At 40.1% G+C, this 27,268-nt stretch overlaps 1 long non-coding RNA gene across 1 annotated transcript; it reads left to right on the forward strand.

Annotated features, from left to right (window-relative positions):
• The first annotated feature begins 1,669 nt into the window (after positions 1–1,669).
• Positions 1,670–15,436, forward strand: LOC123755111 (uncharacterized). The gene is made up of 3 exons (XR_011229825.1): positions 1,670–1,799; positions 2,022–2,146; positions 15,308–15,436. It is a non-coding gene; the product is annotated as an uncharacterized lncRNA (long non-coding RNA).
• The last annotated feature ends 11,832 nt before the right edge of the window (positions 15,437–27,268 follow it).

Genomic DNA, 27,268 nt, shown 5'->3' on the forward strand with positions numbered 1-27,268 from the left:
GTCTTTGCTCCCACAACTGTGGGGGTGCCACTGATTCACCCTGGGAGCTCTTCAGTCAACCACAGCAAAACTGCTGTTAGCAATTCCGGCCTAGACCCGTGGAGAAGTGAAGGAAGACCTCAGGCTTACCTTTTAACGATAAATTTCTCTGAGTCTTGCCTGCCAGACAAAAAGGTTGCAGGAATTCCTTTCCCACCTGCCTTCCCTATCTTCCTTTAACAAGGTCGCCAGCTGGGTTGAGATACCTGCACCCCAGCAATGCAGTTCAGTGGGTGTATTCTATACTGCTTGTTGCCACAGAGTCGCTACTCTTTCAGCCGTGATACTGGTCAGATGGCCTAGGGTACACTTTTATATAAACATGTGCTACTTTACTGTGCTGCTTTTTTTTGCTACTATATATATATATATATATATATATATATATATATATATATATATATATATATATATATATATATAAATATATATATATATATATATATATATATATATATATATATATATATATATATATATATATATATATATATATATATATATATATATATATATATATATATATGTCGTACCTAGTAGCCAGAACGCACTTCTCAGCCTACTATGCAAGGCCCGATTTGCCTAATAAGCCACGTTTTCATGAATTAATTGTTTTTCGACTACCTAACCTACCTAACCTAGCCAAACCTAACTTTTTCGGCTACCTAACCTAACCTAACCTATTAAGATAAGGTAGGTTAGGTTAGGTAGGGTTGGTTAGGTTCAGTCATATATCTACGTTAATTTTAACTCCAATAAAAAAAAATTGACCTCATACATAATGAAATGGGTAGCTTTATCATTTCATAAGAAAAAAATTAGAGAAATTATATTAATTCAGGAAAACTTGGCCTATTAGGCAAATCGAGCCTTGCATAGTAGGCCGAGAAGTGCGTTCTGGCTACTAGGTACGACATATATATATATATATATATATATATATATATATATATATATATATATATATATATATATATATATATATATATATTTATATATTTATATATATATATTTATATATATATATATATTTATATATATATATATTTATATATATGTTGTACCTAGTAGCCAGAACGCAGTTCATGGCCTACTATGCAAGGCCTAGGGGTGGGGCTAAGGCCCGCCCTTAGATTTAAATTTTAAATTATTTAAATTAAATAAAATTTACTTTATTAGAACGTTTTTTATATTTTTAATTTTACCAACCCAATGACTTCATTATTTTTTGCCTACATATATGACTCAATTCATCAGGGTTTTTTCTTTTTTTAAGGGGAACTTGAATAGGGTTGTTATAAAAGCAAACCTATGTTACTTTAGCTAAATATCAGATAAATATCAACCTCAAAATGTTCCTGAGTATGTTTTCAAAAAGTTAGTTAGGAGAACATACCTGCAACCTGACCAACAAAGTTAAATAAAAAACAATTTCATAAAGCTGTTTTATATGATTTATTTCTGTCATTTATTAGTTTATGCATAATTATAATATATCCATTAAATATCATACATTTTATTACAACTTCAATATTCGTTTGTATTAAAGTTTTCATTTGCATCAGGAATCTCACAACATTGTAGTTAAGTTAATATTTATCTCCTGCGTAGGTGAGTGAAGAAGGTGGATGTAGGATTGTCATGTGTAAGTAAGCTGCAATATACTCTCAACAATACCATGATGACTGCAGTGATATTTGTGGTGCTGATACTGGTTGTCACTTCCCTCCTGGCAGCCACGGATCTCCAGCCCTCCTATGGTATTTAACTGTTGGGATCTTCACCAATCTTCATATTCTAAGTCCTTACAGTTTTCTCTAAGGCCTTTTTAGGCTACATAAAATTTAAATATTCTAAATAGAATATTATAAATTATATCTAAATAATTTCATTTAATTAGAAATATGAATAGTTTGATAATAAAACATATAATATGTTTAGTACATATATAAGAATATTCCTTAGTTAAATATTTTTTACAGCCAGTCATGATGCAGTAAACCTGTTGAGTGGTGGTGTGGAAGCTGTGTTAGCAACAGTGTCTCAGCCTCGTTGTTCCATCATGTTCTTCACGGACAGCGATTCAACCCACAGAACTGTGGCTGAGGTGAGTCCACCATCTATCAGTTGGTTTCTACGAAAATTACCTAAGGAATGCTAAAACTTGTGGGATGAATTTTATCTTGTAACTTGATAAAAAGAGTGAGATGCATAATTTGCTTGAACATTAAAGCTTTGGTGACTAATCACAGTATCAAGTGGGTCATTTCGTTCTAATATAATAGGTAACATGTCAACATAACTGAAAAAATATACATGTATGCAAACATACATACATGTATATATATATATATATATATATATATATATATATATATATATATATATATATATATATATATATATATATATATATATATATATATATATATATATATATATAATTCATATTTATTTCTAATCTGACGCGAATAAGTTTCGTAATAACTTATTACATTTTCAAAGACTTTTAGTTAAAACACACACAACTATAAACTGCAAACACGAAACAGAGTTCTTACTACGTTATGATTTAAACAGCTTTCATTTTTTACCCCATTTTGGGTGAGGTGATATGTTACAACAGTTTTGGATGAGGTGAACAAAACTTTCAACACAGGACAGAACACGAAACAATGGGTATTAATTGTGTAAATTGAAGGTAAGGATGGAAGTAACTGCAAAATAGCCTATTAGCCCATTTTTCTTGATGCTTCTATATTGGAGTAGAGTCTTGAAGTGGGTAGAATATAGTTTTGCATTAATTGGCTGTTGATTGCTGTTGTTGACTTCTTGATGTGTAGTGCCTCGCAGATGTCAAGCCGCCTGCTACCGCTGTATCTATCGATGATTTCTGTGTTGTTTGCTAAGATTTCTCCGGTGATGGTCTGGTTGTGGGAAGAGATTATATGTTCCTTAATGGAGCCCTGTTGCTTATGCATTGTTAATCGCCTGGAAAGAGATGTTGTTGTCTTGTCTATATACTGAGTTCTTTGAGGCTTACAGTCCCCAAGTGGGCATTTGAAGGCATAGACGACGTTGGTCTCTTTTAAAGCGTTCTGCTTTGTGTCTGGAGAGTTTCTCATGAGTAGGTTGGCCGTTTTTTTGGATTTATAGTAAATCGTCAGTTTTATCTTCTGATTTTTGTCTGTAGATATAACGTTTCTATTAACAATAACTTTCAGGAACCTTTCCTCCGTTTTATGAGCTGTGGAAAAGAAGTTCCTGTAAAATAGTCTAATAGGGGGTATAGGTGTTGTGTTAGTTGTCTCTTCAGAGGTTGCATGGCGTTTCATCTTCCTTTTTTATCATGTCTTGAACGAAATCATTGGAGAAGCCGTTGTTGACTAGGACCTGCCTTACCCTACTGAGTTCTTCATCGACTTGTTTCCATCCTGAGCTGTGGCTAAGAGCACGGTCGACATAAGCGTTAACAACACTCCTCTTGGATCTGTCTGGGCAGTCACTGTTGGCATTTAGGCACATTCCTATGTTTGTTTCCTTAGTGTAGACTGCAGTGTGGAAACCTCTGCTCCTTTCAATGACTGTGACATCTAGAAAGAGCAGCTTCCCATCCTTCTCCATCTCGTAAGTGAAACGCAACACAGAATTCTGCTCAAATGCCTCCTTCAGCTCCTGCAGATGTCTGACATCAGGTACCTGTGTAAAAATGTCGTCAACATACCTGCAGTATATGGCCGGTTTGAAATTCATGTCGACTAAGACCTTTTGTTCGATGGTACCCATGTAGAAGTTCGAAAACAGGACACCTAGGTGAGAACCCATGGCGACCCCATCTACTTGCTTATACATGTGCCCATCTGGGCTCAAGAAGGGTGCCTCTTTAGTACAAGCTTCGAGTAGTTTCCTTTGAAAGTTTTCTGGTATGTCAAGAGGAGTACCTACTACTAAATTATACTAATATATATATATATATATATATATATATATATATATATATATATATATATATATATATATATATATATATATATATATATATATATATATATATATATATATATATATATATATATATATATATATGAATGAAAACTCACACCCCAGAAGTGACTCGAACCCATACTCCCAGGAGCAACGCAACTGGTAACTACAGGGCGCCTTAATCCACTTGACCATCACGGCCATCAAAAGGAAGTGATAGCCGAGGCTATTTGAGCCACTTCCCCGACGGCAACTCGGATGGTAATCTTGGGCATAGCATTTCACCAAATCACCTCATTCTTTGGGGCACACGTGAGGAACACAAATGCGAACAAGCCTGAATGGTCCCCAGGACTATATGCGAATGAAAACTCACACCCCAGAAGTGACTCGAACCTATACTCCCAGGAGCAACGCAACTGGTAACTACAGGGCGCCTTAATCCACTTGACCATCACGGCCGTCAAAAGGAAGTGATAACCGAGGCTATTTGAGCCACTTCCCCGACGGCAACTCGGATGGTAATCTTGGGCATAGCATTTCACCAAATCACCTCATTCTTTGGGGCACACGTGAGGAACACAAATGCGAACAAGCCTGAATGGTCCCCAGGACTATATGCGAATGAAAACTCGTACCCCAGAAGTGACTCGAACCCATACTCCCAGGAGCAACGCAACTGGTAACTACAGGGCGCCTTAATCCACTTGACCATCACGGCCGTCAAAAGGAAGTGATAGCCGAGGCTATTTGAGCCACTTCCCCGACGGCAACTCGGATGGTAATCTTGGGCATAGCATTTCACCAAATCACCTCATTCTTTGGGGCACACGTGAGGAACACAAATGCGAACAAGCCTGAATGGTCCCCAGGACTATATGCGAATGAAAACTCACACCCCAGAAGTGACTCGAACCCATACTCCCAGGAGCAACGCAACTGGTAACTACAGGGCGCCTTAATCCACTTGACCATCACGGCCGTCAAAAGGAAGTGATAGCCGAGGCTATTTGAGCCACTTCCCCGACGGCAACTCGGATGGTAATCTTGGGCATAGCATTTCACCAAATCACCTCATTCTTTGGGGCACACGTGAGGAACACAAATGCGAACAAGCCTGAATGGTCCCCAGGACTATATGCGAATGAAAACTCACACCCCAGAAGTGACTCGAACATATACTCCCAGGAGCAACGCAACTGGTAACTACAGGGCGCCTTAATCCACTTGACCATCACGGCCGTCAAAAGGAAGTGATAGCTGAGGCTATTTGAGCCACTTCCCCGACGGCAACTCGGATGGTAATCTTGGGCATAGCATTTCACCAAATCACCTCATTCTTTGGGGCACACGTGAGGAACACAAATGCGAACAAGCCTGAATGGTCCCCAGGACTATATGCGAATGAAAACTCACACCCCAGAAGTGACTCGAACCCATACTCCCAGGAGCACCGCATCTGGTAACTACAGCTGGGCGCCTTAATCCACTTGACCATCACGGCCGTCAAAAGGAAGTGATAGCCGAGGCTATTTGAGCCACTTCCCCGACGGCAACTCGGATGGTAATTTTGGGGATAGCATTTCACCAAATCACCTCATTCTTTGGGGCACACGTGAGGAACACAAATGCGAACAAGCCTGAATGGTCCCCAGGACTATATGCGAATGAAAACTCACACCCCAGAAGTGACTCGAACATATACTCCCAGGAGCAACGCAACTGGTAACTACAGGGCGCCATAATCCACTTGACCATCACGGCCGTCAAAAGCAAGTGATAGCCGAGGCTATTTGAGCCACTTCCCCGACGGCAACTCGGATGGTAATCTTGGGCATAGCATTTCACCAAATCACCTCATTCTTTCGGGCACACGTGAGGAACACAAATGCGAACAAGCCTGAATGGTCCCCAGGACTATATGCAAATGAAAACTCACACCCCAGAAGTGACTCGAACCCATACTCCCAGGAGCAACGCAACTGGTAACTACAGGGCGCCTTAATCCACTTGACCATCATGGCCGTCAAAAGGAAGTGATAGCCGAGGCTATTTGAGCCACTTCCCCGAAGGCAACTCGGATAAAGTTAAAGTAAAATTCAAATAAAGTTAGATAAATATACACACATACCAAAAAAATAGGGGTGGTAGGAGAAGAAAATATCAAAGTGTTCAGTGAGGATCCACAAGGACTTCTCTGAGTACTCTTTATTTTCTTCACCGAGGCTATGGGTCCCTACACTTGCACCAGAGGTGGTATCCCTTCTAGGTAGATATTTCTTTCTCTCTCTCTCTCTCTCTCTCTCTCTCTCTCTCTCTCTCTCTCTCTCTCTCTCTCTCTCTCTCTCTCTCTCTCTCTCTCTCTCTCTCTCTCTCTCTCTCTCTCTCTCTATATATATATATATATATATATATATAATATATATATATATATATATATATGTCGTACCTAGTAGCCAGAACGCACTTCTGAGCCTAATATGCAAGGCCCAATTTGCCTAATAAGCCAAGTTTTCATGAATTAATTGTTTTTCGACTACCTAACCTACCTAACCTAACCTAACCTAACTTTTTCGGCTACCTAACCTAACCTAACCTATAGAGATAAGTTAGGTTAGGTTAGGTAGGGTTGGTTAGGTTTGGTCATATATCTACGTTAATTTTAACTCCAATACAAAAAATTTACCTCATACATAATGAAATGGGTAGCTTTATCATTTCATAAGGAAAAAATTAGAGAAAATATAATAATTCAGGAAAACTTGGCTTATTAGGCAAATCGGGCCTTGCATAGTAGGCCGAGAAGTGCATTCTGGCTACTAGGTACGACATATATATATATATATATATATATATATATATATATATATATATATATATATATATATATATATATATATATATATATATATATATATATATATATATATATATATATATATATATATATATATATGTCGTACCTAGTAGCCAGAACGCACTTGTCAGCCTACTATCCAAGGCCAGATTTGCCTAATAAGCCAAGTTTTCATGAATTAATTGTTTTTCGGCTACCTAACCTACCTAACCTAACCTAACCTAACTTTTTCGGCTACCTAACCTAACCTAACCTATAAAGATAGGTTAGGTTAGGTTAGGTAGGGTTGGTTAGCTTCGGTCATATATCTACGTTAATTTTAACTCCAATAAAAAAAATTGACCTCGTACATAATAAAATGGATAGCTTTATCATTTCATAAGAAAAAAATTAGAGAAAATATATTAATTAAGGAAAACTTGGCTTATTAGGCAAATCGAGCCTTGCATAGTAGTCTAAAAAGTGCGTTCTGGCTACTAGGTACGACATATATATATATATATATATATATATATATATATATATATATATATATATATATATATATATATATATATATATATATATATATGTCGTACCTAGTAGCCAGAACTCACTTCTCAGCCTACTATTCAAGGCCCGATTTGCCTAATAAGCCAAGTTTTCCTGAATTAATATATTTACTATAATTTTTTTCTTATGAAATGATAAAGCAACCCTTTTCTCTATGTATGAGGTCAATTTTTTTTTATTGGAGTTAAAATTAACGTAGATATATGACCGAACCTAACCAACCCTACCTAACCTAACCTAACCTATATTTATAGGTAAGGTTAGGTTAGGTAGCCAAAAAAAGCTAGGTTAGGTTAGGTTAGGTAGGTTAGGTAGACGAAAAAACATTAATTCATGAAAACTTGGCTTATTAGGCAAATCGGGCCTTGAATAGTAGGCTGAGAAGTGCGTTCTGGCTATTAGGTACGACATATATATATATATATATATATATATATATATATATATATATATATATATATATATATATATGTCGTACCTAATAGCCAGAACGCACTTCTCGGCCTACTATACAAGGCCCGATTTGCCTAATAAGCCAAGTTTTCCTGAATTAATATATTTTCTCTAATTTTTTGCTCATGAAATGATAAAGCTACCCATTTCATTATGTATGAGGTCAATTTTTTTTTATTGGAGTTAAAATTAACTTAGATATATGACCGAACCTAACCAACCCGACCTAACCTAACCTAACCTATCTTTATAGGTTAGGTTAGGTTAGGTACCCGAAAAAGTTAGGTTAGGTTAGGTTAGGTAGGTTAGGTAGTCGAAAAACAATTAATTCATGAAAACTTGGCCTATTAGGCAAATCGGGCCTTGCATAGTAGGCTGAGAAGTGCGATCTGGCTACTAGGTACGACATATATATATATATATATATATATATATATATGTCGTACCTAGTAGCCAGAACTCACTTCTGAGCCTACTATGCAAGGCCCAATTTGCCTAATAAGCCAAGTTTTCATGAATTAATTGCTTTTCGACTACCTAACCTACCTAACCTAGCCTAACCTAACTTTTTCGGCTACCTAACCTAACCTAACCTATAAAGATAGGTTAGGTTAGGTTAGGTAGGGTTGGTTAGGTTCGGTCATATATCTACGTTAATTTTAACTCCAATAAAAAAAAATTGACCTCTTACATAATGAAATGGGTTGCTTTATCATTTCATAAGAAAAAATTTAGAGAAAATATATTAATTCATGAAAACTTGGCTTATTAGGCAAATCGGGCCTTGCATTGTAGGCTGAAAAGTGAGTTCTGGCTACTAGGTACGACATATATATATATATATATATATATATATATATATATATATATATATATATATATATATATATATATATATATATATATATATATATATATATATATATATATATATATATTATGTATGTATGTATGTATGTATGTATGTATGTATGTATGTATGTATGTATGTATGTATGTATGTATGTATGTATGTATGTATGTATGTATGTATGTATATATGTATATATGTATATATGTATATGTATATATGTGTATATGTGTATATGTGTATATGTGTATATATATATATACTCTGAAGCTCTTATTAGTCGCCCGGATGGTATCACAGTGAATCCCTGGAAGAATGGCAAGCAGTTGGTATGGGACTACACGTGCGTATCAACCCTGGCTAACACCTACATTGACCTCAGTGTTGCACAACCAGGTGGTGCTGCCACCTACAGGGAAGCAGCCAAATCCCATAAGTATAGAGAACTGGATCACCACTACAATTTTGTTCCCATTGCTTCTAAGACACTCGGCGCCTGGGGTAAAAGTGCTACCAGTTTTTTGAAGAAACTGGGTTCTAGGCTCATTGAAACAACAAGGGACCCTAGAGCTGCCTGCTTTCTTTTCCAGCGCCTCAGCATGGCGATACAGAGGGGAAATGCACACCGCATCCAGAGTTACTGCCCGCCATCTGAGGAGCTGGAGGAGCTCGACAACCTATGAAAACCATCTTTGTAACCTATATGTAACTCCTTTTTTGCAACAAAGTTCAAATAAAGCAAATATATATGTGTATATATATATATATATATATATATATATATATATATATATATATATATATATATATATATATATATATATATATATATATATATATATATATATATATATATATATATATATATATATATATATATATATATACACTTCAATTCAATTTATGTTCAGTTACTTCAATTCTTATGTTCTCATCGCATTGTTTCGTGTTCTGTCTTTAGGTTCACCTAACCCAAATTTTGGTGCCATATCACCTCATCCAAAAACGAGTATAAGTATGAATGTATAATGTGTCAAAATTAAGTCTTTGAAAATGTAATAAGGAATTATGACACGCCATCAGGCGTCATACTAGGCATAAAAAGAATGAATTTTGGAGAGTTACTTTATCAATTACTCTTGACAGTGAAGAAGAACGTAAGAAATATTGAGAAGATTCTTGTTAGAATTATTAATCTTACCCTTTCGGTCATTTTCAACAACATATGTTTGCAAGAAAGAGTGCTACCAAATATATATATATATATATATATATATATATATATATATACAAACATTGACAGTGGCTTGATGAAAATTGCAGACTGACCCCTCACTCATCTGGTGCCTTCGGGAGGTAGAGATGTTTGAGATATATATCTCGAACTATCTACTTCTTTTGTAAGGTCTGATGGCGTAGTGGGTTAAAGCATACTAGTTATGCCAGCTACTGGAAGGTAGTTGTGCTTTCTGGGTTCGAGTCCCACTGGTGGGTGTTGTCCAAAGATTGTTTATCTTCACTTGTGGTTTATGCAAGTATAGGCTTATAAGCTGGACACGAGTTCTCTCACATTGACAGTGGCTTGATGAAAATTGCAGACTGACCCCTCACTCATCTGGTGCCTTCGGGAGGTAGAGATGTTTGAGATATATATCTCGAACTATCTACTTCTTTTGTAAGGTCTGATGGCGTAGTGGGTTAAAGCATACTAGTTATGCCAGCTACTGGAAGGTAGTTGTGCTTTCTGGGTTCGAGTCCCACTGGTGGGTGTTGTCCAAAGATTGTTTATCTTCACTTGTGGTTTATGCAAGTATAGGCTTATAAGCTGGACACGAGTTCTCTCACATTGACAGTGGCTTGATGAAAATTGCAGACTGACCCCTCACTCATCTGGTGCCTTCGGGAGGTAGAGATGTTTGAGATATATATCTCGAACTATCTACTTCTTTTGTAAGGTCTGATGGCGTAGTGGGTTAAAGCATACTAGTTATGCCAGCTACTGGAAGGTAGTTGTGCTTTCTGGGTTCGAGTCCCACTGGTGGGTGTTGTCCAAAGATTGTTTATCTTCACTTGTGGTTTATGCAAGTATAGGCTTATAAGCTGGACACGAGTTCTCTCACATTGACAGTGGCTTGATGAAAATTGCAGACTGACCCCTCACTCATCTGGTGCCTTCGGGAGGTAGAGATGTTTGAGATATATATCTCGAACTATCTACTTCTTTTGTAAGGTCTGATGGCGTAGTGGGTTAAAGCATACTAGTTATGCCAGCTACTGGAAGGTAGTTGTGCTTTCTGGGTTCGAGTCCCACTGGTGGGTGTTGTCCAAAGATTGTTTATCTTCACTTGTGGTTTATGCAAGTATAGGCTTATAAGCTGGACACGAGTTCTCTCACATTGACAGTGGCTTGATGAAAATTGCAGACTGACCCCTCACTCATCTGGTGCCTTCGGGAGGTAGAGATGTTTGAGATATATATCTCGAACTATCTACTTCTTTTGTAAGGTCTGATGGCGTAGTGGGTTAAAGCATACTAGTTATGCCAGCTACTGGAAGGTAGTTGTGCTTTCTGGGTTCGAGTCCCACTGGTGGGTGTTGTCCAAAGATTGTTTATCTTCACTTGTGGTTTATGCAAGTATAGGCTTATAAGCTGGACACGAGTTCTCTCACATTGACAGTGGCTTGATGAAAATTGCAGACTGACCCCTCACTCATCTGGTGCCTTCGGGAGGTAGAGATGTTTGAGATATATATCTCGAACTATCTACTTCTTTTGTAAGGTCTGATGGCGTAGTGGGTTAAAGCATACTAGTTATGCCAGCTACTGGAAGGTAGTTGTGCTTTCTGGGTTCGAGTCCCACTGGTGGGTGTTGTCCAAAGATTGTTTATCTTCACTTGTGGTTTATGCAAGTATAGGCTTATAAGCTGGACACGAGTTCTCTCACATTGACAGTGGCTTGATGAAAATTGCAGACTGACCCCTCACTCATCTGGTGCCTTCGGGAGGTAGAGATGTTTGAGATATATATCTCGAACTATCTACTTCTTTTGTAAGGTCTGATGGCGTAGTGGGTTAAAGCATACTAGTTATGCCAGCTACTGGAAGGTAGTTGTGCTTTCTGGGTTCGAGTCCCACTGGTGGGTGTTGTCCAAAGATTGTTTATCTTCACTTGTGGTTTATGCAAGTATAGGCTTATAAGCTGGACACGAGTTCTCTCACATTGACAGTGGCTTGATGAAAATTGCAGACTGACCCCTCACTCATCTGGTGCCTTCGGGTGGTAGAGATGTTTGAGATATATATCTCGAACTATCTACTTCTTTTGTAAGGTCTGATGGCGTAGTGGGTTAAAGCATACTAGTTATGCCAGCTACTGGAAGGTAGTTGTGCTTTCTGGGTTCGAGTCCCACTGGTGGGTGTTGTCCAAAGATTGTTTATCTTCACTTGTGGTTTATGCAAGTATAGGCTTATAAGCTGGACACGAGTTCTCTCACATTGACAGTGGCTTGATGAAAATTGCAGACTGACCCCTCACTCATCTGGTGCCTTCGGGAGGTAGAGATGTTTGAGATATATATCTCGAACTATCTACTTCTTTTGTAAGGTCTGATGGCGTAGTGGGTTAAAGCATACTAGTTATGCCAGCTACTGGAAGGTAGTTGTGCTTTCTGGGTTCGAGTCCCACTGGTGGGTGTTGTCCAAAGATTGTTTATCTTCACTTGTGGTTTATGCAAGTATAGGCTTATAAGCTGGACACGAGTTCTCTCACATTGACAGTGGCTTGATGAAAATTGCAGACTGACCCCTCACTCATCTGGTGCCTTCGGGAGGTAGAGATGTTTGAGATATATATCTCGAACTATCTACTTCTTTTGTAAGGTCTGATGGCGTAGTGGGTTAAAGCATACTAGTTATGCCAGCTACTGGAAGGTAGTTGTGCTTTCTGGGTTCGAGTCCCACTGGTGGGTGTTGTCCAAAGATTGTTTATCTTCACTTGTGGTTTATGCAAGTATAGGCTTATAAGCTGGACACGAGTTCTCTCACATTGACAGTGGCTTGATGAAAATTGCAGACTGACCCCTCACTCATCTGGTGCCTTCGGGAGGTAGAGATGTTTGAGATATATATCTCGAACTATCTACTTCTTTTGTAAGGTCTGATGGCGTAGTGGGTTAAAGCATACTAGTTATGCCAGCTACTGGAAGGTAGTTGTGCTTTCTGGGTTCGAGTCCCACTGGTGGGTGTTGTCCAAAGATTGTTTATCTTCACTTGTGGTTTATGCAAGTATAGGCTTATAAGCTGGACACGAGTTCTCTCACATTGACAGTGGCTTGATGAAAATTGCAGACTGACCCCTCACTCATCTGGTGCCTTCGGGAGGTAGAGATGTTTGAGATATATATCTCGAACTATCTACTTCTTTTGTAAGGTCTGATGGCGTAGTGGGTTAAAGCATACTAGTTATGCCAGCTACTGGAAGGTAGTTGTGCTTTCTGGGTTCGAGTCCCACTGGTGGGTGTTGTCCAAAGATTGTTTATCTTCACTTGTGGTTTATGCAAGTATAGGCTTATAAGCTGGATACGAGTTCTCTCACATTGACAGTGGCTTGATGAAAATTGCAGACTGACCCCTCACTCATCTGGTGCCTTCGGGAGGTAGAGATGTTTGAGATATATATCTCGAACTATCTACTTCTTTTGTAAGGTCTGATGGCGTAGTGGGTTAAAGCATACTAGTTATGCCAGCTACTGGAAGGTAGTTGTGCTTTCTGGGTTCGAGTCCCACTGGTGGGTGTTGTCCAAAGATTGTTTATCTTCACTTGTGGTTTATGCAAGTATAGGCTTATAAGCTGGACACGAGTTCTCTCACATTGACAGTGGCTTGATGAAAATTGCAGACTGACCCCTCACTCATCTGGTGCCTTCGGGAGGTAGAGATGTTTGAGATATATATCTCGAACTATCTACTTCTTTTGTAAGGTCTGATGGCGTAGTGGGTTAAAGCATACTAGTTATGCCAGCTACTGGAAGGTAGTTGTGCTTTCTGGGTTCGAGTCCCACTGGTGGGTGTTGTCCAAAGATTGTATATATATATATATATATATATATATATATATATATATATATATATATATATATATATGTCGTACCTAATAGCCAGAACGCACTTCTCAGCCTACTATTCAAGGCCCGATTTGCCTAATAAGCCAAGTTTTCATGAATTAATGTTTTTTCGTCTACCTAACCTACCTAACCTAACCTAACCTAGCTTTTTTTGGCTACCTAACCTAACCTTACCTATAAATATAGGTTAGGTTAGGTTAGGTAGGGTTGGTTAGGTTCGGTCATATATCTACGTTAATTTTAACTCCAATAAAAAAAAATTGACCTCATACATAATGAAATGGGTAGCTTTATCATTTCATAAGAAAAAAATTAGAAAAAATATATTAATTCAGGAAAACTTGGCTTATAAGGCAAATCGGGCCTTGAATAGTAGGCCAAAAAGTGAGTTCTGGCTACTAGGTACGACATATATATACATATATATATATATATATATATATATATATATATATATATATATATATATATATATATATATATATATATATATATATTATATACACGGTTTATATATAATATAATCGGATTATATATAATATAATCCGTGCAGTTCATTCTGTGAAATATGGGCCAGTTTTACTTATGTATATGAAAGAAGGTAAATATATACTAAAGTGACAATCACGGACTCTTTCGGAGGTAAAGGCTGAGAGAGTTGCCACAGGTGACTTTCCAGGAGTGTTGTCATTCTACCAGAACAGCGTAAGTTTTTCACCTGTTGGCCAATGTAGTTATGATTTAGTAAACCTTCATATTTGCTTTCTCTCTTCCATTTTTTCTGCTGATAGAGCGATTGGGTTGTCGAATACCATTCCTTTGCATAACATGCTATACAGGGAATTCATAATACCACCACTGAGTATAGTGTGCTGAGCTGTGAATAGCTGTGGACTCAGTTGGCGGTCTAACTCCACCATCCTTCTTCTTAAGGGCACAAAGGGATGCTCCGAAGAAGAAGGGTTTAATTAAGTCTCAGATCAACCCATAGAGGCAGTTGTTAACAAACTTCGTGACCTCTGACAGTAGTGTTTCGGCAACGTCGCCGAGAACTGGGTTTGTCATCTCCTTGAGATGCTGAGGTCTTACTCCAGTGTATCTCTCTGCTGAGCCTGACGGAAATGATATCGCATTTTATATATACTCGTGCTATTAAATACGATCACTAAAATTGGGATATAAATAATATCAGAGGTGTTAATGCTCATAATATCTTAAACATACTATATTAAATCCAGGAATCAGGCACTCATACGACTCAGCATAGAGATGCAACAGATACAGATACAGTAAAATACTGTATATGATAAACTAATATACATTATAAATATCTTTTAATATTCCAGAAAATTGTAAATTCTCCAGTTCAAAAGAACAGAAAAATCATAGAAATTTTGTCCATAAACTGGAGAAAAGTCACGTAATAATGTTAAAATGTTTCTTCACAGAGCAATATCATAAACCTTCATCAAAACCTTTTACCGAGTTCCTCGAGTGTGTCAGTGTGGGAGGTGACAGCGGACGGCCAGGGCGCTAACATGACGCTGACGCAGCTCCCCCACGTGGTCGACCAGGCTCGGCGGGTAGGTCACTCTCCTCACATTACTGTTGCTGCAGATTGGTCACTCTTACTTTGCTGTTGATGCGGGTAGGTATCTTATTTAACTACTGACTTGGGGAAGGCACATTCTCATAATTGCTGATCGTGTAGATTACAGTAAAGTTACTGTCGATGCAAGTTGGTCACTTTCTCATTATGCAGGCAGGTCACTCACATTTCTGCTGAAGTGGGTAGATGTTACACGTTTCCGTGGTGTCACTCACCGACACAGGAGTCTAGCAGCTCTCTCAAGGACTAACTCAGACCCACAATCATCAAAGGGTGGCAAAGCAAAATAAGGAATTCACATACGACTTCGGCCCTTGAGTATTCCTCAGGGCGTCGTCTATGACACTTCGACTGGGGCACAGACCTCTCTTGCACAGTGCCCACTGCATAATATTTACAACTCTATTCACACGGCACCCGGTGCAGATGTCAAATGCCTGGGGAAGATTGGATACCCTGTACTCTCTTTCAAACGTATCCAGACTCTCAGTCTCTCTCATACGTCTGTAGCTTCACCCCGGGATCCATAGTACCCTCCTGGCTGTTTTCTAGTGAAGACTGTTACGACCATGAAGTTTGAGTGCTGCTCGTGGTCGCGTCTGGTTAATCCAAAATCGAAGTAGCCTAGCGACATCTATATCTGGAGTTTATAAAGAAAACAACTGTTAAAAATGAGAACCCCAGTTTACTATATGGTAGCACATTAAAATAAAGATAAAAGGTACACGGATAATCACTTATTAATTACTGTAGGGCTAATAACCACTTACACATTGTAAAACAGGAAAAATGGCTTAGTAATAAAGAAAATTAAAAAAAAATAATATATATATATATATATATATATATATATATATATATATATATATATATATATATATATATATCTATATATATATATATATATATATATATATATATATATATATATATATATGTCGTACCTAATAGCCAGAACGCACTTCTCAGCCTACTATGCAGGGCCCGATTTGCCTAATAAGCCAAGTTTTCATGAATTATTATATTTTCTCAAATTTTTTTCTTATGAAATGATAAAGCTACCCATTTCATTATATATGAGGTAAATTTTTTTTTATTGGAGTTAAAATTAACGTAGATATATGGCCGAACCTAACCAACCCTACCTAACCTAACCTAACCTATCTTTATAGGTTAGGTTAGGTTAGGTAGCCGAAAATGTTAGGTTAGGTTAGGTTAGGTAGGTTAGGTTGTCGAAAAAACATTAATTCATGAAAACTTGGCTTATTAGGCAAATCGGGCCTTGCATATTAGGCTGAGAAGTGCGTTCTGGCTATTAGGTACGACATATATATATATATATATATATATATATATATATATATATATATATATATATATATATATATATATATATATGTCGTACCTAGTAGCCAGAACTCACTTCTCAGCCTATTATGCAAGGCCCAATTTGCCTAATAAGCCAAGTTTTCATGAATTAATTGTTTTTCACCTACCTAACCTACCTAACCTAACCTAACCTACCTTTTTGGGCTACCTAACCAAACCTAACCTATAAAGATAGGTTAGGTTAGGTTAGGTAGGGTTGGTTAGGTTCGGTCATATATCTACGTTAATTTTAACTCCAATAAAAAAAAATTGACCTCATACATAATGAAATGGGTAGCTTTATCATTTCATAAGAAAAAAATTAGAAAAAATATATTAATTCAGGAAAACTTGGCTTATTAGGCAAATCGGGCCTTGCATAGTAGGCCAAAAAGTGAGTTCTGGCTACTAGGTACGACATATATATATATATATATATATGTCGTACCTAGTAGCCAGAACGCACTTCTCGGCCTACTATGCAAGGCCCGATTTGCCTAATAAGCCAAGTTTTCCTGAATTATTATATTTTCTCAATTTTTTTTCTTATGAGATGATAAAGCTACCCATTTCATTATGTATGAGGTCAATATTTTTTTATTGGAGTTAAAATTAACGTAGATATATGACCAAACCTAACCAACCCTACCTAACCTAACCTAACCTATCTTTTTAGGTTAGGTTAGGTTAGGTAGCCGGAAAAGTTAGGTTAGGTTTGGTTAGGTAGGTTAGGTAGTCGAAAAACAATTAATTCATGAAAACTTGGCTTATTAGGCAAATCGGGCCTTGCATAGTAGGCAGAGAAGTGCGTTCTGGCTATTAGGTACGACATATATATATATATATATATATATATATATATATATATATATATATATATATATATATATATATATATATATATATATATATGCGAACAAGCCTGAATGGTCCCCAGGACTATATGCGAATGAAAACTCACACCCCAGAAGTGACTCGAACCCATACTCCCAGAAGCAACGCAACTGGTAACTACAGGGCGCCTTAATCCGCTTGACCATCACGGCCGTCAAAAGGAAGTGATAGCCGAGGCTATTTGAGCCACTTCCCCGACGGCAACTCGGATGGTAATCTTGGGCATAGCATTTCACCAAATCACCTCATTCTTTGGGGCACACGTGAGGAACACAAATGCGAACAAGCCTGAATGGTCCCCAGGACTATATGCGAATGAAAACTCATACCCCAGAAGTGACTCGAACCCATACTCCCAGAAGCAACGCAACTGGTAACTACAGGGCGCCTTAATCCGCTTGACCATCACGGCCGTCAAAAGGAAGTGATAGCCGAGGCTATTTGAGCCACTTCCCCGACGGCAACTCGGATGGTAATCTTGGGCATAGCATTTCACCAAATCACCTCATTCTTTGGGGCACACGTGAGGAACACAAATGCGAACAAGCCTGAATGGTCCCCAGGACTATATGCGAATGAAAACTCACACCCCAGAAGTGACTCGAACCCATACTCCCAGAAGCAACGCAACTGGTAACTACAGGGCGCCTTAATCCGCTTGACCATCACGGCCGTCAAAAGGAAGTGATAGCCGAGGCTATTTGAGCCACTTCCCCGACGGCAACTCGGATGGTAATCTTGGGCATAGCATTTCACCAAATCACCTCATTCTTTGGGGCACACGTGAGGAACACAAATGCGAACAAGCCTGAATGGTCCCCAGGACTATATGCGAATGAAAACTCACACCCCAGAAGTGACTCGAACCCATACTCCCAGAAGCAACGCAACTGGTAACTACAGGGCGCCTTAATCCGCTTGACCATCACGGCCGTCAAAAGGAAGTGATAGCCGAGGCTATTTGAGCCACTTCCCCGACGGCAACTCGGATGGTAATCTTGGGCATAGCATTTCACCAAATCACCTCATTCTTTGGGGCACACGTGAGGAACACAAATGCGAACAAGCCTGAATGGTCCCCAGGACTATATGCGAATGAAAACTCACACCCCAGAAGTGACTCGAACCCATACTCAAATAGCCTCGGCAATCACTTCCTTTTGACGGCCGTGATGGTCAAGCGGATTAAGGCGCCCTGTAGTTACCAGTTGCGTTGCTTCTGGGAATATGGGTTCGAGTCACTTCTGGGGTGTGAGTTTTCATTCGCATATAGTCCTGGGGACCATTCAGGCTTGTTCGCATTTGTGTTCCTCACGTGTGCCCCAAAGAATGAGGTGATTTGGTGAAATGCTATGCCCAAGATTACCATCCGAGTTGCCGTCGGGGAAGTGGCTCAAATAGCCTCGGCTATCACTTCCTTTTGACGGCCGTGATGGTCAAGCGGATTAAGGCGCCCTGTAGTTACCAGTTGCGTTGCTTCTGGGAGTATGGGTTCGAGTCACTTCTGGGGTGTGAGTTTTCATTCGCATATAGTCCTGGGGACCATTCAGGCTTGTTCGCATTTGTGTTCCTCACGTGTGCCCCAAAGAATGAGGTGATTTGGTGAAATGCTATGCCCAAGATTACCATCCGAGTTGCCGTCGGGGAAGTGGCTCAAATAGCCTCGGCTATCACTTCCTTTTGACGGCCGTGATGGTCAAGCGGATTAAGGCGCCCTGTAGTTACCAGTTGCGTTGCTTCTGGGAGTATGGGTTCGAGTCACTTCTGGGGTGTGAGTTTTCATTCGCATATAGTCCTGGGGACCATTCAGGCTTGTTCGCATTTGTGTTCCTCACGTGTGCCCCAAAGAATGAGGTGATTTGGTGAAATGCTATGCCCAAGATTACCATCCGAGTTGCCGTCGGGGAAGTGGCTCAAATAGCCTCGGCTATCACTTCCTTTTGACGGCCGTGATGGTCAAGCGGATTAAGGCGCCCTGTAGTTACCAGTTGCGTTGCTTCTGGGAGTATGGGTTCGAGTCACTTCTGGGGTGTGAGTTTTCATTCGCATATAGTCCTGGGGACCATTCAGGCTTGTTCGCATTTGTGTTCCTCACGTGTGCCCCAAAGAATGAGGTGATTTGGTGAAATGCTATGCCCAAGATTACCATCCGAGTTGCCGTCGGGGAAGTGGCTCAAATAGCCTCGGCTATCACTTCCTTTTGACGGCCGTGATGGTCAAGCGGATTAAGGCGCCCTGTAGTTACCAGTTGCGTTGCTTCTGGGAGTATGGGTTCGAGTCACTTCTGGGGTGTGAGTTTTCATTCATATATATATATATATATATATATATATATATATATGCAACAATGATCACAAAAACACTGATCCAAGTATGCAGAATAACCACATATGAAAAATAGAAAATGCTTAACGCGTTTTCGGCTAATTCGCCTTCATCAGAGCAAAGTAGAATCATTGATTCTACTTTGCTCTGATGAAGGCGAATTAGCCGAAAACGCGTTAAGCATTTTCTATTTTTCATATGTGGTTATTCTGCATATATATATATATATATATGTACCTAGTAGTCAGAACGCACATCTCAGCCTACTATGCAAGGACCGATTTGCCTAATAAGCCAAGTTTTCATGAATTAATTGATTTTCGACTACCTAACCTACCTAACGTAACCTAACCTAACTTTTTCGGCTACCTAATCTAACCTAACCTATAAAGATAGGTTAGGTTAGGTTAGGTAAGGTTGGTTAGGTTTGGTCATATATCTACGTTAATTTTAACTCCAATAAAATTTTTTTTACCAAACGTGAAACTGCTGGGGGCTTTGGGTTGCTCGGTTGTTACAGGCCCGTTGTATGTGCGGTACAATGCTGGGGTTGATTGCTTTGGTGAGATAAACCGCAATGCAATACGGACTGTAAGGTCCGTATTTGTGGCTTGAGGAGTGAGTGGGCAGAGGGTGTTCATGTGCGTGCGCATGTGAGTGAGCGTGTGGACGGGGAACGGATCTCTCCGTTTCCGTTGGGAACGCTGTTTCGGAGACAGGTGGTGTGTTGCATTATGTTCGGCAGGAGTTGGCTGCGCTCTATGCGGAGGTATTAGAGGACGCTGCGCTTGCGTAGGAATTCTTGGGTAGGTGCGTTCCTGGGTTGTCCGTTGCAGATTGTGCTGGTCTGGTGGAGGAGGTTTCCTTTGGCGGAGCTTTTCGAGGTTGTCCATTCTTTTCATTCTGGGAAGGTGCCGGGTTCGGATGGTCTTCCTGTCGAGTTCTTTGTCACCTTTTGGGATGTGTTGGGGATGTTCTTCTGGAGGTGGTCCGGACTTGTCTTCGGGGGTGCGTTCTGCCTATGTTTCAGTGCGTTGGGATTATGCGGCTCCTCCCGAAGCTGGACGATTTGCGGTTCTTCTCGAACTGGAGGCCCATTACTTTGTTGAATGTTGACTATAAGGTCCTGTCCAAGGTCTTAGCTGGTCGGTGTCGCCGTGTTGTGGCGTCTGTTGTCTCTGTGGAACAGTCTTGTGGTATTCCGGGTCGGTCTTTTTTTGCAGTGCAATGCGTTGTTTCACGATGTGCTCCTGTACGTGTCGGGTTCTCGCTCGTTGGCGGCGATGCTTTGTCTGGATTAGTCGAAGGCTTCCGACCGTGAGTCGCTCGCTTTTGTTTTTCGCGTGTTGGAGCGGCTTGGGTTTCCGCCTTTGTTTGTTCGTTGGGTGCGCATGTTGTTCGCTCAATATTGTAGTCGGGTTTGTGTCAATGGGTTTTTGAGTGATTCTTTCCCTGTGCGTCGCTCGGTGCGGTAGGGTTGTCTGCTTTCTATGCTCCTCTATGTGCTCTTTCAGGAGCGTTTTTTTTGGGCGGTCAAGGCTTGTGCATTGATCCGTCCCCCCCCCCCCCCCCCCGGCTGCTGTCTGGTCTTCGGTTACCCATTTGCGGTTATGCGGATAATACCGTCCTGTTCGTGGCCTTTGAGGGTTCTGTTGGAGGCTGTCCAGGTCATGGTTGAGAGGTTTGAGTGTGCCCGGGCCCGAATTAATTGTGCCAAGTCTGGTCTTCTGGGTATTGGTGGGTGGTACTCTCGCCTTGTGTGGGTGAGGTCTTGGTTTCCAGTGATCTCCTCTCTGCGTGTTCTAGGGATCTCCTGGGTTGCTTCCTACGAGCGATCTTTGGAATATAATTGGGGTGTGGTTTCTTGTAGTGTTGGCGTTGCGGTTGGGTTGTTGGCTGCATGCCCGTTGACGATTTATCAACTGGCGTTGCTTGTTAATGGCAAGGTTTTGTCGTGTGTCTGGTTTGTAGCTCGGTGTCTGGTTCGTAACCCGGTTGGCTCTGGGGTTGGAACGTCAGGTTTATAGGTACGTGTGGTGCGGTCTTTACCACCCGGTTCGTCGCTCGACGTTGGTGTTAGCTGTGCGAGAGGGTGGGGTTGGTATTCCTGATGTGTTTACCAGGGACCGGGCGCTGTTCTGGGTCTCGTTGCATCAGGGGTTGGGGTGACGGGTGGGGGACGGGTGGGGGACTCAATGCTCTGTGTATTTTTTATTGTTTGGATAGGTTTAGTTTTTTGGTGGATTTCGGTGTTTGTCGGGAAGCGGCCTTCTGTACCCCTCCTGTTTACTCTAGGGTGGTTGACATTCTTCGGGCTGTCTGACATTGTCCGGCTTTTATGTTTCTTTTAGTTAAGGCGGTTTATGGGATTTTATTTCGTCGTGTTTGGCCGCGAGTGGAGACTTTATTCCCGTGTTGGGATTGGAGGGAGGTGTGGGCGGCGTTAGTGGCGCGGTTTTTGGTGCCGCAGCAGCGGGAGTTGTGTTTTCGTATGCTACATTTGTCGTTGGCGACGAATGAACGGTTGTGCATGTTGGGTTTGCGCGCCTCTGCCGCGTGTGAACACTGTGGGCTGACGTAACCCCACATAACATACCTTCCTAAGGCTCGGTATGTTTTTTTCTGGCATATTCCCTAAATCCACGCCTCTCTATATAGGCACGACCTGGTACACGATTACGAATTTCGTAAAAATTATAAGCAAATCCTAGTACATCCTATTATATCGACTACCAAGTGAACAGTGAGATCTCCCACACCAATGAAAATTTTGCTGCCCTTCTCTGGAATCACGTGACATCTGGTCATCTGTTGACTGAACCTTGCCTTAAATAAAGGAAATTTTGTTGAACGTAATTTAGAACTATCAAATACATCAATGAAAAATTTCATTAGACGAGAGCTCTTGGATGAATTTGACGAAGGCAGAATAGTGCAAACTGAACCTGCAGATTTCTATGGTCTCTTCTCTCATGTTATGGATTCAAATCATCCTATTAATTGGTCTTCTGCTAAAATAATCTTTCCTGCCTCTACTCTTCACAGACGCCTTATTTACGATCAGCTCTGATACACACCCTACCCAATATGAACCTTTGTCCTTGCTTTGTTTCTGCTGACTCTTCCCTTTCAGAGTACATACCGAAATGTTCTAAACTTTCTAACAAACGTGACCTACCCATCTAACCCATCCTTTTATTCTCAGCCCATATAAGCCTACCCATCATTTTTTCCTCTTCTTTTTCTTACGTTCCCATTTTTACTTCTATTAGTTATGTAATCTTTTTATTACACATATCCCTTCCGTACCTTTTGCCTTGATCTTACTTTCCTATAAGAATTCCCCCTCCTCACCTTTCTCTTGCCTAACTTAATGTCCTTGTCTTCCTCATCTCATCATAATCGACTTGATAATGGTCCAGGACGGTCCGAAACGTCGTCGTCTTTTCATATTCTAGTATGTGGTTTTGTCAACAACAGATTCATTGATCAATGAAATGAAACTTGATGAAATATGTTAAACAAAATTGCATGGGCAAGTTACAAAATCTAACAGTTTAAAGTTCTGACAGACAATGTCACAGCTCAAATACGAGTTGACTTTAAGTATCTCTGGCAGATCGACTTCTATAGGGATCCAGTAAAGTGTAAAGTGTGTGGAAGAAAGTCAGGTACACACTGGCGCATTACTTTTTAGAATTGTTAAAAATTAGTTTTTTATATATAAAGGTACCTCACGCAGCATGAAATGGCTAACCATCTTATTATGAACTAAAAATATCTAAAATCCTGCTGTGTATCCATACTTCACTTCTTCTGAAGAAATGACAGACCTAAAACTAATGAATAAGCTGTGTAGTGTGAAGACTGTGAAGACTAATATCAATAAGCAGCAGCTCTTCTGTGATCCTTATATATTTCCACAAATATATATTTTATGTATTAGCAAATGACTAACCATCAATGCACAATACTATTTTTAAATATACTGAAATTATAATGGAAATATTCTTGTAGCTAGTTGCCGGCATCATTATTTGGTGTGCAGGTTACTTAAAATTTTTAATATAAAATCCCCTACTATTGTCTGACTTATACAATTTGTCCCATCTGTAATACCTTTGCACTACCTCTCACATGATGAATATGGGGTACACAATAAACTGGCTGCATCCAACAGCAACAATCAAAATTACTGCTTGTGCGAGTTGGTAACTCTCACATTAATTCATGTTGCTGGTAGGGAATTCCCACACTACTGGTCACGTGTGTAGATCATTCTTTCATTTCTGCTGAGGTGCAAAGGTCACTTTTCTATTATTGCTGACTCAGGAAGGTCATTTTCACATCACTGCTGAAGCAGGAAGGTCATGCTCACATCTCTACTGATGAGAGTACATCACTCTTACATAAGTGGTGATGTTGGTAGGTCTCTCTCACATTACAGCTTACCCTGTTGGGGTCACTCTCACATTACTGCTGACTCAGGTAGATTAATCTCACTTTACTGATCATGTGGGTAGGTTATTTGGTGCTGGAAATCACTCATATTCTTTTAGAAGTTAGCAGGTCACTATCATATTACTTCTGGTGTTATTAGGTCACTGTCACATTATTTTGGGGGTTGGTAGGTCACTATCATATTACTTCTGGTGTTAGTAGGTCACTCTCATATTAGTTCTGGTGTTAGCAGGTCACTGTCATATTCCTTCTGGTGTTAGCAGGTCACTATCATTTTACCTCTGACACAGGTAGGTAGGACTCACAAAACGTTTTGATGTGGATAGGTAACACCCCACATTAAGGCTGACACCGGAAAGTCACTCTCACATTACTACTGAGGCAGGCAAGTCTCTCCTAATCATTTCTGAGGCGGGCAGGTTACTCTCACACCACTACTGAGGCGGGTAGGTCACTCTCACACCACTACTGAGGCGGGCAGGTCACTCTCACACCACTACTGAGGCGGGCAGGTCACTCTCACACCACTACTGAGGCGGGCAGGTCACTTTCACACCACTACTGAGGCGGGCAGGTCACTCTCACATCACTACTGAGGCAGGCAGGTCACTCTCACATCACTACTGAGGCAGGCAGGTCACTCTCACATCACTACTGAGGCGGGCAGGTCACTCCCACATCACTACTGAGGCGGGCAGGTCACTCTCACACCACTACTGAGGCGGGCAGATCACTCTCACACCACTACTAAGGCGGGCAGGTCACTCTTACATAACGTCTACCATGTTGACGTCAACAGCTGCGGCAGGTGTCGTGGTGCGTGACGGTGGTGGTGGTGAGCGACGACCTCGCCTTCCTCGCCGCCTTCGCCCAGTGGTCCCTCAACGGCCGCTTGGTGGGTCCAGCAACCAGGCTCCTCGCTGTCACCAACGCTTCCTTGGTCAATAATCCGGACCTCAGCAGGACCTACTCCAAGATGAATGCTGTGATGATCGCTGTAATAAATTCAAAGAAATCTCAATGGTTAGCATTAAATTTATTGATCTTCATTTAACAACATTTTTTATATAAAACACATGTTAAGCATTCTTTTGGAAAACTCTCATATAGCTCCAGGACTCAACATTAATAATATTATATATCTAAACTGAAGAGAGGAAAATTGACTGCATATTGCATACTTTCAACACAAATATAACTGGTGAACTTAATAACCTCACAGGAACTCTATCAATATATCATCTCACTTAAGACCTCTGTCTTTATAACATCTTCACTTCATGCGTGCTCTAACCTTACATCACTTCCATTATAAGGGATATCTTTCAGTGTTATGCCTCTGCTACACCATTTCTCTGTCATAATAGTTTCAGTACGATTATGTTAATGCAATACCTTCATTACAGACAGACCTGTATATTATAATATATAAGACTTAACCGTGCCTGTAGAGGTTGTCAACATATTATGTCACAGGTGTGGAGTGTACCTTCACCTTCCGTACAGTCCCCGGGGCGCCCAGGCGCTGAAGGTGGCCTCCTGGACACCCCACCAAGGCCTCGCTCTCACCTCCAGCCTGCCACTCTTCCCTGACAAGTTCTCAAAGTGAGTGTCCAGAAGTTGTGAGAAATAAAGCTTGTATTTAATGAATTTAGATGCATCTGCATCTATATTATGCACAACTCACAACTCGTTTCTGGTCAAAATGAAAATAAGACAAATTTAATATCGCCTGGAACATCTTGGATAAATTGCAGAATTTTTAATTATTCACAAAACAGGAGTACTATAATAATAATAATAAAAATAATATAACTATAATAAAAATAAAAATAATAGTAATAATAATAATAATAATAATAATAATTATAATAATAATAATACACAGAGAAATCACATTAACATGATATATCAAAGAACAAATCCACAGGAGCCTTGATGAGCCTATACACTGAGTGTTCGCGACGTGCTTTAGTCTTTTCCAAGTACTACGACATGGAAAAGAATTGCAACGTGGAGTGCTACTGCGCCCACGCAGGTCCCGAGGCTTCCACTGAAGCCTGAACGGGGTTTCATTATCAGAATCTAAGTAGATTCAAATGAGTCCCTGGTTGATTTTTTTTTTTACCATGTCGTGGTGATGTGGTGTAGGGCGCCAGCTTGGGAGTACTAAGTGAACGGATTTGAATCCTTCTTATGGCACCTACTGATTTTCTCACTGATACATCACATTAATGTGAATTCATTGTACATTATTTAGGCTTAAATAGGAAAAGGTTTGTTAAGTTATAAGAGACTAGCTGTACTCGGCCATGCATTACTGTGGCTCAGCAATGCATGCATGCCACAGCAATCCTCCCCTGTCCCCACGTCCTCCCCACCATTCCCCACTTCCCCTTCCCTTCGTTTTCCCAACCATTCCCCACTCCTTCATTCCCTCGTTCTCCCAACTATTCCCCCGCCAACATCCCCTCGTCCTCACCCCCATTCCCACTCACTCGTCCGATGCGTTCCCAAATGATCTGGTGTTCCCATAAAAAAAATGGGAACATCAAATGATCTGATGTTCCCATCATTGAAAAATAAGAAGAACAGTTAAAAAAACGAAATGAAAAAATGAAGAAATAAAAAAAATAAACTATACTCACGAAGCGAACGGTATGGTAAAGAACATAGCACAATTCCAATTCAATGTCGAACAAAATAATTAAATCAAAATGAAAATAAATCGAAATTTATGAAAATTTAATTT

Source organism: Procambarus clarkii, chromosome 28, assembly GCF_040958095.1.
Source record: "Procambarus clarkii isolate CNS0578487 chromosome 28, FALCON_Pclarkii_2.0, whole genome shotgun sequence".
Taxonomy (NCBI): Eukaryota; Metazoa; Arthropoda; class Malacostraca; order Decapoda; family Cambaridae; genus Procambarus; species Procambarus clarkii.